The sequence below is a fragment of the Podarcis pityusensis genome, assembly GCF_964106645.2.
Source record: "Podarcis pityusensis genome assembly, chromosome: Z".
NCBI classification, from domain to species: Eukaryota; Metazoa; Chordata; class Lepidosauria; order Squamata; family Lacertidae; genus Podarcis; species Podarcis pityusensis.
The window spans coordinates 43,649,315-43,663,316 of record NC_138044.1 but is presented as its reverse complement, the minus strand read 5'-3'; the positions used below and the strand labels follow the sequence as shown (position 1 = coordinate 43,663,316).

Here is a 14,002-nt window from a genome sequence, read left to right as displayed (position 1 = left end):
AGTCCTACTTTTTTCAATGAGACGGAAGCTGAAATTCTATACTCACTTACCTAGAAGTAAACCTAACTGAACTCAAAAGGGCAGACTTCTAAGTAGGCACTCACAGGATTGCACTGTGAAATAGAAGTAACTTCAGTAGCAATCTAATCCACCTTTCAACCCAGCTGACGTTGGATTTCCACCACTATGGCATTTCTGATTGCTGGCCATCTGACGTCTGCTTAAAAACTTCCAATAAAGGAAAGTACAACTTACAAGACATTCTGTTCCACTGTCAAAGTGCTCACCATCATGATTTTCTTTTTAATACTTCTTAATTTCAATATTTTTTTTCTGGTAATTTGAACCCATTACTTTATGTCCTACGTTCTGGAGCAACATAAAACAAATCTGCTCAGTCATAAATGCAGACATTCGAATATTAGACGATGACTTAATCATCTCTTCTCCAGGTGAAAAATGCACAATTCCTTCACTCTTCAGAAATCTTGATCTGCAGAGCCCTCACTGTTTCTGTCACCCTTTCCAGAAATGTCCCAGTTTGTTCACACCCATCTTAATCTGTGGTGCCCCAAACTGGACACAGTACTCCATGGAACTCAGGGTTGGTTAATATATGTGTGAATGCTTACTGCAACATCAGCTAAACATCATAGATACAAGTTGTCCAGTAGCACCTTAGAGACCAACTAAGTATGTTCTGGGTATAAACTTTTGTGTGCATGCACACTTCTTCAGATACACTAAAACAGAAGTCACCAGACCTTTATATATAGTGGGAGGGTGGGGTGGGGTTTTTCTCAGGAGGGTAATAGGAGATGGGTGATTGACTCAATGGGCATGGTAAACCTGTTTACGACTGTTAATGACTGCAATTATTCCTACAGGAAAAAGCATGGGATAGGATTTATATATTTCTACTGCGTCAGACCAACACGGCTACCTACCTGAATCATAGATACAGTGGTACCTCTGGTTATGAACTTAATTCGTTCCGGAGGTCTGTTCTTAACCTGAAACCATTCTTAACCTGAGGTACCACTTTAGCTAATGGGGCCTTCTGCTGCCGCCACATGATTTCTGTTCTCATCCTGAGTTAAAGTTCTTAACCCAAGGTACTACTTCCGGTTTAGCGGAGTCTGTAACCCGAAGTGTTTGTAACCCAAGGTACCACTGTACAACTTCCATATAATCTCAGACTAATTAAAACAATGGGACTAAAGTATGTTTAATATAGTTTGCAATTCTAACTCCATTTACCAAGGAGTACACTCCATTGCATTCAATAGGACTTCTTTTGAGTAGGCATAGTTAGCATTGTTCTGCAGGTCTGGATCCAACTCATTCCCCCCCCCCCCCAGTGGAGTCTTTTCACAAATTTGATCTGAAGCTATTGAGGGCATGCATGTTTGACAGAGCCCAACATCTCATAAATACATCAAACATACATCTGGTCCCCCAGTTAGAAATGGAACAGTTAAGTTCTCCGTCTTTTACATGATGCTTTTATTAGCTAAACTAAATCTATACTCCATAATTTCTGGTATTGTATATAAATCCTGAGAGACCTAATGAATACATACATTTAATTTTCTGTTATCTGTTATGGCACTTGATAACTTGCTATCAAATGACTGCATAATCAGTTGGTTCTCCCACCTCAATCTAAATTTCTCAATCTGCATTTCTCTCATTTTCTCATTTCTCCAAACTTAAATTCTGTGCTCCACTTTTTCACATCAGTTTACATCCTTTTAAAAAGAAATCTTTAGAAATTCATCAACATTTGGGTGCAGATTTATTCTAAAATACACATGTATTTTCTCACAATGCACACATTTTGGTAAACCCATTTTCATTAATATAATAATGTGTCTTTGTATGTTAGTTTAGCTAAAATATGCATTTATATCCATTTTTGTACACATTGCTTGACCAGAGAATGGCACTGCAAAATTCAGATAAGTGTTAATTATTATTATTATTATTATTATTATTAGTGTTGTTTTTAATTTTTAATAAAACAAGTAAACATAACACGGGCACTGCAGGAACAACAGTTCATAAACATACAAGCACAACACTGTATTAAAGCAACCAAGAGGAGAAAAGCTGATTCCCAGTCATGACTTAAGAAAATCTTTCCAGTGTGAAGTCCGAGTCCCTGGAGGGCAACAGTTTATATTATGTTTGCTTATAAAGCAGATAAAAGGAAATCAAATTTTGTCAATGCTGTCATGTTTTGCCATTCCCTTAAACAGTGGTGGGTTAAGTGTTCTAAAAGTGCTGTGTCCCTTACACAAGACCACTATTTGGCCTTATAAGACACGTCCAACACTCTCTCAATATCATTCAGAATGAGGTGAGTTCTGGGATTAATGTTATTAAGAAAGCATTCCTCTCCCCCTGCATCTGACAGAACACACACACACACACACACACACTGCCGTGCACGCCAAACCAAAAGTTATTGAGGCACTCACAGTTGATTTGATCTTCAAGCATGAGCTCTAGATCCTGCACTCTCATTTTGAGAATCTCTATTTCAGACTGTGTCTCCAGATCCATTAGCTTTCTTAGTTACATCCAGCATTTTAGCTGAAGGGGTTTCTATTTTAGTTTCAAGATGCTGAAGAGCCTCTGTCCAGGCTGCTTTAGGAGCATGCCTAACCTATGAAATATATTCACTGGCTCATCTGACATGTAAGTCATTTTCAAGCCCGGCCTTGCCCTTGAGCCACCTTACACCATTTTGGCCAGGCCTTCCTTGTCTGGAGCGTCAGTGGTTCACTGCTCTATTACGTTGTCTGAGTGAAGTTTCTGCAACTTTGCTTGCAGGGCTCTCGTGCTCTTCTGCATCCCCTTTCCAATCCTGTGGGTTCTTTTTAATCAAGGTCTGTTCTGTTTGATCATTCACAGAAGACTTTGAATTCCTGTGGTTATTGGAGCTGAACAACTAGGCAGCCATTAGGCTTGCATGCTAACCCTTCACCCCAGTAAGTGTGAATTATGAAGGGTAGCTGTGTTTTGGTTTGCATATTGTTTCAGAAAAATACTTTTCCTTTAAATGTGAACTGAATTTCTTCCTCATTCATTGTGAATTAGTTTAATCCCTCATGTTGATATTTGAGTTTAGCTTATTAGAAAATAAGCTGCATCATTACATGGGACATTCTTTGCTGCAAACCAAGTTCTTATTAGTGCAGTATGAGGACCTTGTGGTGATCTCATAATAAAAACACAACTATTTTTCCATCACTTTATATTTAAGATACCATGCTTCATTTTTTCTATAAATGTTTATGTGTCGTGGAAATATGCATGGAACTCCGTGTCCTCTTTTTTTAAAGGCATCATTATTAATCCGCATTGATCAGACCACCCTGCTGTGCCTATTTATCAAACTTTAAAAGATCGAAGCTTTCACTGTCCATAAAATCTGGCTTATTTTCCCTCATTATTTCCTGATATTCATCCTTCAACTCTCATTTAATGAGAAAAGGTCTTCCTTCTCTCTCTGACCTCTCCTTTAAATCTGACATCAATCTTTAGAATATTTTTTTTTCTGGTATCACATCTCTGCCATTAATCTTAAAGGTGTGTGCATTGTTAAATGCATTTTTGAACATGATTGCCACAAAAGAGTAATTGCTGCAGTGTGTGAAATTGTTACCTGGACTTACATCTTCATTGGAAGAGATTGTGGCTGTTCAGAATGTTTTTAAACAATGTGGGGTGGGGTGAGGGGTAAAAGGGTGGCTAATTCCTTAAGTTAATATCTTACAATTTGGTTGATCTTGCAGTTTGAGTGCTCTTGCAAAGTCCACTTTGGCATCACACACAAATGCAGCTCACAATCTCACTGTGCTGCAATCCAGGTAGGTTTCTTGGTACACAAGAGGTACAGCAGGGAGGAGAGGGTGGGACTTGCTGTGACTGGATGGAATAGAAGCCTAGACTTCTCTTTCTTTCTTTCTTTCTTTCTTTCTTTCTTTCTTTCTTTCGTTCTTAAATGCATGTTCTCCTATAATCTGATATCTTGTAAAGCATAGGAAAACAAGCAAGCAAAATATAATGGCACCTTTTATCTTCCTTCCTTCCTTCTAATTAGTGGGGAATTTCTGGCCCATGGGCATGATTAAGATTGCCTAATTAGAAGTTTTCCCTGAGTCATACCCACCTCTTCTTTCTTCTTCTTCGGCGATCACTCGTAGCTGAGTAAGATTGTCTTCCATGAACACGGTCTTAACAGTGAGTTGGTAAGTGACTGTGGAGGCCAATTCTGGATCTACACGTCCTTCCACAGTGTGGACATAGGTTTCCAGGCAGGAGTTGTTCATAGTGAGGGTTTGCCAAGCATGCCTTCTTCTTAGCACGTTTCTCCCTTTTGTTCTGAGTTCAAGCATCTTCAAAGCCCATGACACCTTTGGTAAAGGCTGTTCTCCGATTGGAGCACTCTCAGAACAGTGTTTCCCAACCTAACACTGGACCAGAGGTGTGGTGTGGGGGAGGGTCATATTGGGGCGATTGCCCTGAGCACAAAGAAATTTATGGGTGCACCTCTGTGGCTGCCATTCTGATGAGAGGCGCTTTGTGTCCTGCCTGCCTATTTCACTTCAGGAGCTGAGAAAGGATGGGCCCTTGTATTCCTTGGCCATGTGGCATCCCCTGCTTGCTGGGGAGGCAGGCGAACAGCAAGAATTGTGGCAGTGGTGGTGGTGGCACCCCAGCCCAAGAATGCGTACACACGTCCCAACGCTGCTTCAAAGCTCCATCCGGCAGCACTGCATGAAGCACTGCATGGAGGCACCGGTTAGGGGCCACATTACTTGTCTTAGGGGTGCAATGCTTCCCTAGCTCTTGGCACTGGCAACCCACACTATGCCACTGCACTGGATGTCATCTGTACAGCCAATCCCTGCTGAAAGTGAAGCACGTAGTCTGTATGACTCTCAGGCTCAAGCATTACCTGAATTACAAGCAAACTCAGGCTGGGTCCTTAAACAGAGCAGCAGCTCCATCTGTGTGGCAGCTTCAGTAACTGAAACCTCTTTAGATTAAGGACCCTAGTTTCTTTCAGTCCCTATTGTCCTCCAGTGGTGCTGGGAGGCCATAGAAACAATATGATTTGAGTCTAGTGGAACTCACTCATTATTACTTTAACCAATTCAACAATAATTCAATTTGTCATGGTGATGTGTTAACATTATATGGAAAAATCAAGATCATATTGTGAATTCAATATGAAAAATCCCAAATCATATAAAACTGCATGGTTTTACACAATGCAGAGCTACTTAAACATGGCATTTGGAATATATATATATATATATATATATATATATATATTTACCAAATAGAACTTTGTTCATCCCCCCCCCCCAAAGCCAGTCAGACATTGCTTTATCAGAACATACAGTGCCATGAAGTGAACATTACAACCATATCCCTTTGGTACAGATGCAATTCCTCCAAACTCTTCACAATATTGCTCATACTTTAGTTGAGATTCCTGAATTGCAGGGTGGGTGTGGACCAGATGACCCTCAGGCAGAAGCACCGAGTTCTGCTTGACACTGGGGAGGGGGGCATGTCATGTTTGTGTAAGGTCACACGAGTGACACACACACACACACACACACACACACACACACCATTATGAGCATCGAGAGGAGGCTACATGACTCAGTGAGGCCCACCTTCACCATGGGGAAGTCCAGCAAGAACCGTATTACTCATTCTGCCTTGCTGTCATGACAAGGAAATAAAATTACATTTACAAATTGCACTTTCCACATTTTCAAAAGCAGAATCTTAATCACTGAGACTCTAACCCTAGCATCAGGCTTACAAAAAGCTCTAACCAGCCAACACACACACATAAACTTTTAAGTTTCAGCTATGTACTACAAAACATAATTGGTCCCTACATTACTTTAATGTGAGAGATAATAAATAAAACACGTTTTAATCTTCCACATTCTGATGCCCAGGAGTTTGCGGGAATTATACTCTGGGATGGGTGGTTGTGCGATGCTTTATTATAATTATTTTAGTTTCCTTTTTGCTTCCTTTAATGAAAAATGATCAAAACATGTCTCATTAGCTATAATAAATATCACTACGCTGATTATAGTCTTCAGTGTTTTAGGATTTACAACATATTCACAATGTTCTGGGATTTATATTATTTGTTTTATTATTAACATATTGGTCAGGATGGCCTCAACATTGTAATCCTGCACTGGTGACTCTGAGGCTAGATTACTGCAATGCGCTCAGTGTGGAACTGCCCGTCTTGTTCAGAAGCTGCGCTTGGCGGAGAATGCAGTGGGCAGACTGTCAACAGGGACATCTAGCCAACAACATGTGCCACCATTGTTTAAACTTCTACACTGGCTGCAGTGGTATATCACACACACCCCAGCACCCATAGCAGACGAGCACGAGCATCCTCTCCCATGGGGATGGAGGCTACTGCCCCACGCCCCACTGTCAAGGGACTAAGGCTGCTGCCGCTGCCAAATGGGGGCAGAGTTTCCTCCGCACCTGTTCCCTTCCCTGGTGCGTGAGCGACTGCCCATCAGCGACAGTGTTAGAAACTGAGATATGAAAGCTAGGAGCTAAATGGCACCTTAAACCTATGTTATGAGTGCCCCAACATAGTACCTTGGTTCCCCTTTTTTATAACAAGAATACAAGCTGAAAATGGATGAACTGTGGCTGAAATTTTATGTTCATTTTTCACATGGTCTAGTCCTCATCTGAAGACTGGGGGAAAAAACAAAGCCATACTTCCCCTGCCCACCCCCCTTAAGAAGGTCCCTTCTCCAATCTTAAGAGAGTGGCTGAAAATGGGGAGGCAGAAAAAGGTCCTCTTTTCCTTCCAGCAGTGGCAGTTCTAATCCTAAATCTTAGGCACGGTATTGTGCCCAGAGCTCAGAAACTGCTCGCATTAATGAAATTCCCTAGAACAATGGGAGTTTCAAATGTTGATCAGCAACAGGGACTGGGTGAGCACAGAGGGCTCCCTTTGCATGCTCACTTAGCCCTGGCACTAATGGGCTGGCACTCGCATACCGGGTGGGAGCAGGGGGCAGACTTTGAAGAGCACCCTCCATGCCCTCCCGGCACTCAGGTGGGGACAGAATGCAGACGGTGCTCACGTGCCAGACAGGGGCTGGGTGAACACATGGAGCAAGTCCTCCGCACTCACCCAGTTTCCACCGCTGACAGGGGGCACTTGTGCAGAACGCAGAGTGTGCCGGGCGCATACAGGGGAAGCGCCTAGTTCCCACACCCCAAGATCCTGTGCCAGAGGCCATGGCTCCCCTGCCCCCCTCCCATGCTATGCCCCTGACTGACTGTTCGTTGTTCACTGAGCCATGTTCAATGTCCTTGCATTAATTTGCATAGCTCCAGATTTCTTAGCTCCAGGACCACCTGAACCCTTATATCCCAGCTCAGTCACTGATTTCATTGGCAGAAGCATTTGTGAAATATACTCAGAGTCGCAAAGTGATTTCATGCTCTTTATTCAGCTCATAGTGGTGAGGAGGAATGAATGAATGTCCCCTCACAGTATCTGCTTTATATACATTATTTACACAATGGGCTGCACATGATTGGCTAATTCTGGAATTCTACTGTAAGCCAATCAGGTTGTGGATTCACTTCTATCTGGAGCAGGATTGGGTGGTTCCTGCCAACCAATCATACTGCTGCATTGTTCTAGGACCAATCAGACTGCTGCATTCTGAATCCTATTGTTCTAGGACCAATCAGACTGCTGCCTTTTGGATCCTATTCAACTCAGTACATAACACCCCTCCCCTCTAAGTTCCAGTCCTGCCCGGGAGGTCGCATTCATAGTCCTCAAGGTATGCCGGCGGCCTACGTGTGCGTTGTGGCCTGGGGTGTTCCCTGGTCCGGGCTCCGGGTTCTGGCTCGTGTTCCAAGGATGCTGGCTGTGATGCGGCTGTTTGGTCTGGTGCAACCGGCTCGCTCAGTCGTGGTTCTGGTTCCGGTGTCCTTTCGGCCTCACGGGTCCTCTCTGTATTTACTGATTCTGCCTCTCCTGCTGGCCCCTCCTGCTCTATGGGCCTCACTGCCCCGCTGTTCCCTTGGGACTCCTCTGACCTGTCCTCCTCCTGGTTTTCTCCCGGGAATCGTCGCCGTATCTGGTCGCAGTGGCGGCGCCAGCATTGCCCCCCATCCGTTAGCACCTCGTACGACACGGGGCCAGTGACCCTGGTGATTGTGGCGGGTACCCATGCTGGGCCTGCCCCAAAATTCTTTGCGTACACTGGGTCCTGGGCCTCGAAGGTCCGGGGGTTCCTGCCTTCCCCCACCACTACCTCATCCTGAGCTCTATCGGGGTGAAGGCGGTCCAATCTGATTGCAAGGCGCCGACCCATTAGTAGTTCAGCGGGGCTCCGGCCAGTCGTTGAGCTGGGGGTGCTGTGCTGTGCTAGAAGGAATGTGGCAAGGCGGTACTCCCAGTCCCCTTGCGTCATGCGGCGAAGGGTGTCCTTGGTGGTCCGCACCATGCGTTCTGCTTGGCCATTGGTGGCAGGGTGGAACGGCGCCGAACGGATGTGGCGGATGGCGTTCTGCGCTGTGAAGGTTTGGAATTCTCCTGACGTAAATGCAGTCCCGTTGTCTGAGACGAGAGTGTCAGGGAGCCCGTGGGTTGCAAACAGCCTGCGTAGTACCCGGATGGCTGCGGACGTGGAAGTGGACGGTACCAGTGCGACTTCCAGCCATTTGGTGTAGGAGTCCACCACTATGAAGAATGTTTTCCCCTGAAAGGGGCCAGCGAAATCCACATGCAGGCGTGACCATGGTGCTCGGGCGGACTCCCAGGACTGGACTGGGGCCCTTGGGGGATCTGGGCGGGATTCTTGGCAGGCCTGGCAGTGTTTGACCCAGGCCTCTATCTCTCCATCGATCCCCGGCCACCACACATAACTCCTGGCAAGGGCCTTCATTCTTACTACCCCTGGATGTGTCTCGTGTAGGGCTGTGAGGACCCTTTTGCAGAGGGGCTGGGGAACAACGACTCTGCTTCCCCATAACAGGCACCCCTTGTGGGCCGACAGTTCATGTTTGCGGGTTGTGTAGCCGGCGAATTCTGGCCCGGGGCTGCTGCTGGGCCATCCCCTCCACACCCAGTCCAGGACCCGGGAGATGACCCTATCTTTCTTGGAATGGTGTGCAACTTCTTGTGCCTGAATGGGGCGGTCGGGAAGCAGCTCCAGGCTCATAACCTCTTGTGCAGGTGCTGGGTCAGGGCCTGTTTCCGGTAGTGGTAGCCTGCTGAGGGCGTCCGCATGGCCCATCGCCTTCCCAGGTCGGTGAATCAGTGCATACTGGTAGCTGGCAAGGAAAATTGACCACCTGAGGACGCGAGGAGACAGCACTTGGGGGGTCTGCTTTTCGGGGGCAAACAAGCCAAGCAACGGCTTGTGGTCAGTCACCACGGTGAAGGGCCGCCCGTACAAGAAATCATGGAATTTTTTTACTCCCTTTACGATTGCCAGACCCTCCTTGTCGATTTGCGAGTAGTTCCGCTCGGTTGTGTTGAGTGTCTGGGAAAAGTACGCCACCGGTACCTCTCTTCCATCCGGGAGTTGGTGCCCCAGGACAGCTCCAATGCCATAGGGTGAGGCGTCGCATGCTAGCACCACCGGCAGCTTCTCGTCGAAGTGTGCCAAGACCGAGTTTGAGACAAGCAAGTCCTTGACTGCCTGGAATGCGGCCTCCTGGCGCTGGCCCCACACCCAAGGGGCCCGCTTGTCCAGGAGTCTGTGTAGGGCTCCGCTACCGCCGCCTTGTGGGGAAGGAAGGAATGGTAAAAGTTCAATAGTCCCAAGAAGGCCTGAAGTTCAGTCTTGCTCTTGGGCGCTGGGGCATCACAAATGGCCCGTACCTTGTCCCCAGTCGGGTGGACCCCTTCTGCGTCCACCATAAATCCCAGAAAGTCCACCTGAGGCACTCCTAGTAGACATTTTTCCCGCTTCACCTTGAGACCCGCCGTCTGGAAACGGTGCAGAACGGTGCGGAGGCGGTCCTCAAACTCCTCTGGTGTGGGGCCGGCAATCAACACATCATCGAAGAAGGGGGTGACGCCAGGAATCCCTTTAAGGAGAGAGTCCATTATATTCTGGAATATGCCTGGTGCCACGCTGACACCGAATTGCAGCCGCTTTACCCTGAACGCTCCTCTGTGCGTCACAATCGTCTGTGCCTCTGCTGTGGCCTCATCTACTGGCAGCTGTTGATATGCTTGGGCCAAGTCCAGCTTGCCAAAAATTTTCGACCCAGCCAGGGTGGCAAGGACATGGCTGACCACTGGCACTGGGTATGCGTGGGCCGTGAGGGCCTTGTTTATGGTACATTTGTAGTCTGCGCAGATGCGGACCGAACCATTAGGCTTGACGGGTGTGACGATTGGGGTTTCCCAGGGAGCATTAGGCACCGGCTCCAGCACTCCTTGCTCTACGAGTCGGTCCAATTCCTCGTCTATACGGGGTTTCAAGGCGAACGGGACCCGGCGGGCCTTGAGCCTGACCGGTCGTACTGCGGGGTCAAGCTGTAGCGCAATGGGGGGGCCCGTATACTGTCCCAATTTCCCATCGAAAACCCCTGGAAATTCCTTGCATATGGCGTCCACGTCCACTTGTAAGCTAGTGTGGTTCACCCCGGTGACAGCTAGCCCCAGTGGTCCAAACCATGCCAATCCCAGTAAGCTAATGTAGGGGCCCTTGACCACAAGCAAGTCCAGTTGCCGCGTCCGCCCTCGGTATTGCACCCTGAAGGTCCCCACCCCCATTGTGGGGACCTTACGTTTCTGGAAGTCCCGGAGGGTGAATGGGGCCGGCCTGAGTTTGGGACCCCCAGTGGGACACAGTTTCCTTAAGGTCCTTGCCGAGATTATGGATAGAGTTGAACCCGTGTCAAGCTCCATGCGGCATGGGGCCCCCTCTATCTGTACCTCTACATAAATTTTCTCTACGTTGGGGTGGGGCAACTGGTATACCTGGAAGTCCGTGAGCTCCGTCGAGTTGCCTTGGTGCGTTGGGCCCCGGGACCTGGGGCTCTTGGATTGGTCATCTGATGCCTGGTGTCGGGTGGGCCGAGCCCGACACACCCGGGCGATGTGTCCCGATTTTCTGCACTGCCTGCACTCTGCGTTGCGGAAACGGCAGGTCCTCCTCTCGTGACTCTCCCCGCAGCTTGCGCAGTTCCCTCCTTCTCGTCGAGGCAGCTGTGGTCTGTGCGCTGCTTGAGTGCGCTGCTGTACTCGGTGCACCTCCTCCCTGTCGGATCCTGAGTCGTCGGTGAGGTCTTCATGGTGGACCCTCGGTTGGGATGGCAGGCTCGGCCGTGCCTCTTGGGTCGACCTCTCGGCAGCTTCTGTTGCCAGGGCCTCCTCCAGAGCGACCTGGAACGTTAGGTCCTTCTTAGCGTAGAGGCGCCGTTGCAGCTTCTCATCCTTCAGGCCACCGACGAGGCGGTCACGAAGCATGTTCTCCAGCTCTGAGAAGTTGCAGAACCGGGCGGCTTGGCGGAGAGAGGTCACAAACCCAGTTATGGTTTCCCCAGGGGCTTGCCGCTTTGCGTAGAAGGCATTTCGACGAGCCACCACTGAGGGCTGCGGCGAAAAGTGCCCCTTCAGCTGTTCCATTATTGTTTTGTATGGAACAGTAGCGACGTCTTCAGGCGCAAGGAGAGCCCGGGCGATTTCAAACGTCTCCTCTCCGCAGACGCTGAAGAATATCGCCCTCTTCTTGGCGTCTTCTTCGTCGGTGACCCCTTTGGCTTCTAGGAGGAAGGTGAAACGGGAGGCGTACGCTTCCCAGTCTCCAGATGCTGGGTTGAATGGCGAGAAGCTGCTGTTGGCTGCCATTCTGAGTTCCTTGTGCCCCGGAGCTGAAGCCTGGATACACGGTGCGAGGCAGCGGTGCGGCAGTTGGCGGTGCTGCGGTGCTGTGTGTGGCAGTCAGCTCAGCGGGATCCCACCTTCGTCGCCAGTGAAATATACTCAGAGTCGCAAAGTGATTTCATGCTCTTTATTCAGCTCATAGTGGTGAGGAGGAATGAATGAATGTCCCCTCACAGTATCTGCTTTATATACATTATTTACACAATGGGCTGCACATGATTGGCTAATTCTGGAATTCTACTGTAAGCCAATCAGGTTGTGGATTCACTTCTATCTGGAGCAGGATTGGGTGGTTCCTGCCAACCAATCATACTGCTGCATTGTTCTAGGACCAATCAGACTGCTGCATTCTGAATCCTATTGTTCTAGGACCAATCAGACTGCTGCCTTTTGGATCCTATTCAACTCAGTACATAACAATTTGCTTAATATTCCCTGAGTTTGTGAGGCTTATTTAAGAACAACAAGAGACTCAGCCTTTAATGTCATTGGCCCAGTATTGAGAAATACTCTGCCAATGGAGATTCATCAGGCACCTTCCATGCCAACTTATAAATGCCTTCTGAAACCTTTTCTATTCAATCAGGCTTATTCAGGCAATTAAAAATACATCTTTCCACAAGAGTTAGACAATTTCTGACTTTAACTGTACTTTATATGATTTTTGTTGAATGGTTTTATGCATAACGGTTGTAAACCACTCAGGGTTTTTTTATGACTAGCAGCATATAAAGCATATAAATATTTTTTAGAATAAATAAATAAATAAATAAATAAATATTGCAGAAAGGGATGTATGGAGGCTGAGAGAATCTTGACCAGCTAGCTTTTTTTAAAAAAAAATAGTCTCAGTAATTATGCTAGATCAGCTTTTTTGTAGCAACATGGACCTGCTGTGAATATGTGGTTTTCTAATTGATATAGTAGCTTAGGGAAGGCAGATGCATAAGGGCTAAGTTCAGATCCTCATATAGGTAGCATGGGATTCACAAACAGACCTGGGACCATCATATTATTTCGGTTTAAACTGCCTAACAGGGTTGTTGTGAGGAATAAACAGAAGGAAGCCCTTGTATAGGTCCTTGAGTTATTTAAAAGAAGGGTGAGATTTCTATATGCCATGAATAAACAATAACTTTAAATAAATTTGAACAAATGTTGCTTTTGAAGAGAATGGACTTCAGGCTGTAGTTGTTTTTTTTTCAGTGAACATGACCTAAGTCATGTTCCCTTCTTCACAACCTTCTAGGGGCAGCATGCCAGAGGCAAAAGTGTATGGAGCAATGGGGGGAGGGAGGAGCCATGACTCTTTCAAGTTGTGCCATAGTGCTTTAAACACATGGTGTGAATGGCCTAAGTCTGCCTCTCTTACAAACCTTACACGATGCTGCTTAAACACATACATGGAAGTTTGCACAGTAAATTTCCCTTGAAGCAAAGAAAGAAGCCCACTGGGAATTCTAGGTGTCATTCCTCATGCTTGCGCGTGCGTGTGCGCGCACACACACACACACACACACACAAAAATGTGGAGCAGAGTGACTTGCAAGACAAAATGTAAAATAAAGCTACTTTGCAGACAACCATAGGCAGGTTTCAAGGAGAGGGGGAGAGGCATACAGAAGAGCCAGCAAAGCTTTTGAGCACAGGAAAAATCCTGACTGGGTCAGCATAAAGCATCTAAGACAATACATATTTAAGCAGTGCAATCCAGGTAGAAAAATTGCTTGACAGTTGCGTAGAAGCCTTATTCTTTCAGCAATAAATTGTCAAGCATTGTCAAAGCAGTAAAGGTTACCAGTGAAATATTTGCTGGAGCATTATCCAAGATTTCAATACATACAGTTTAGAAAGAGCAATTTCCCCCCAGTTCCATTCCTTTGTTGTCTCCTGAGTTTGTTCTGCCCCCTGGCATTCCAACTCCCTTGAATTTCCTAGGAAAGCCTTCCAACAGCAACCACAATTTGCTGAAGGCTGGTCCTGATAGCTTGGGGGGGGTGTTATTGGGTTATTGTTTTTATTTTGTGGTTTTCTATTTTGATTTTATTCTGTGAA

General features: G+C 46.9%; 1 long non-coding RNA gene across 2 annotated transcripts in view; it reads right to left on the bottom strand.

Moving 5' to 3' along the window:
• The window catches only part of LOC308468142, a 61,891-nt gene extending 59,250 nt beyond the window's left edge, over window positions 1-2,641 (bottom strand). For both annotated transcript variants that reach the window (XR_013981485.1, XR_013981486.1), the window contains exon 1: window positions 2,484-2,641. This is a non-coding gene — a long non-coding RNA (uncharacterized lncRNA). The remainder of the gene's footprint in view (window positions 1-2,483) is intronic.
• Between the last annotated feature and the right edge of the window lie 11,361 nt (window positions 2,642-14,002).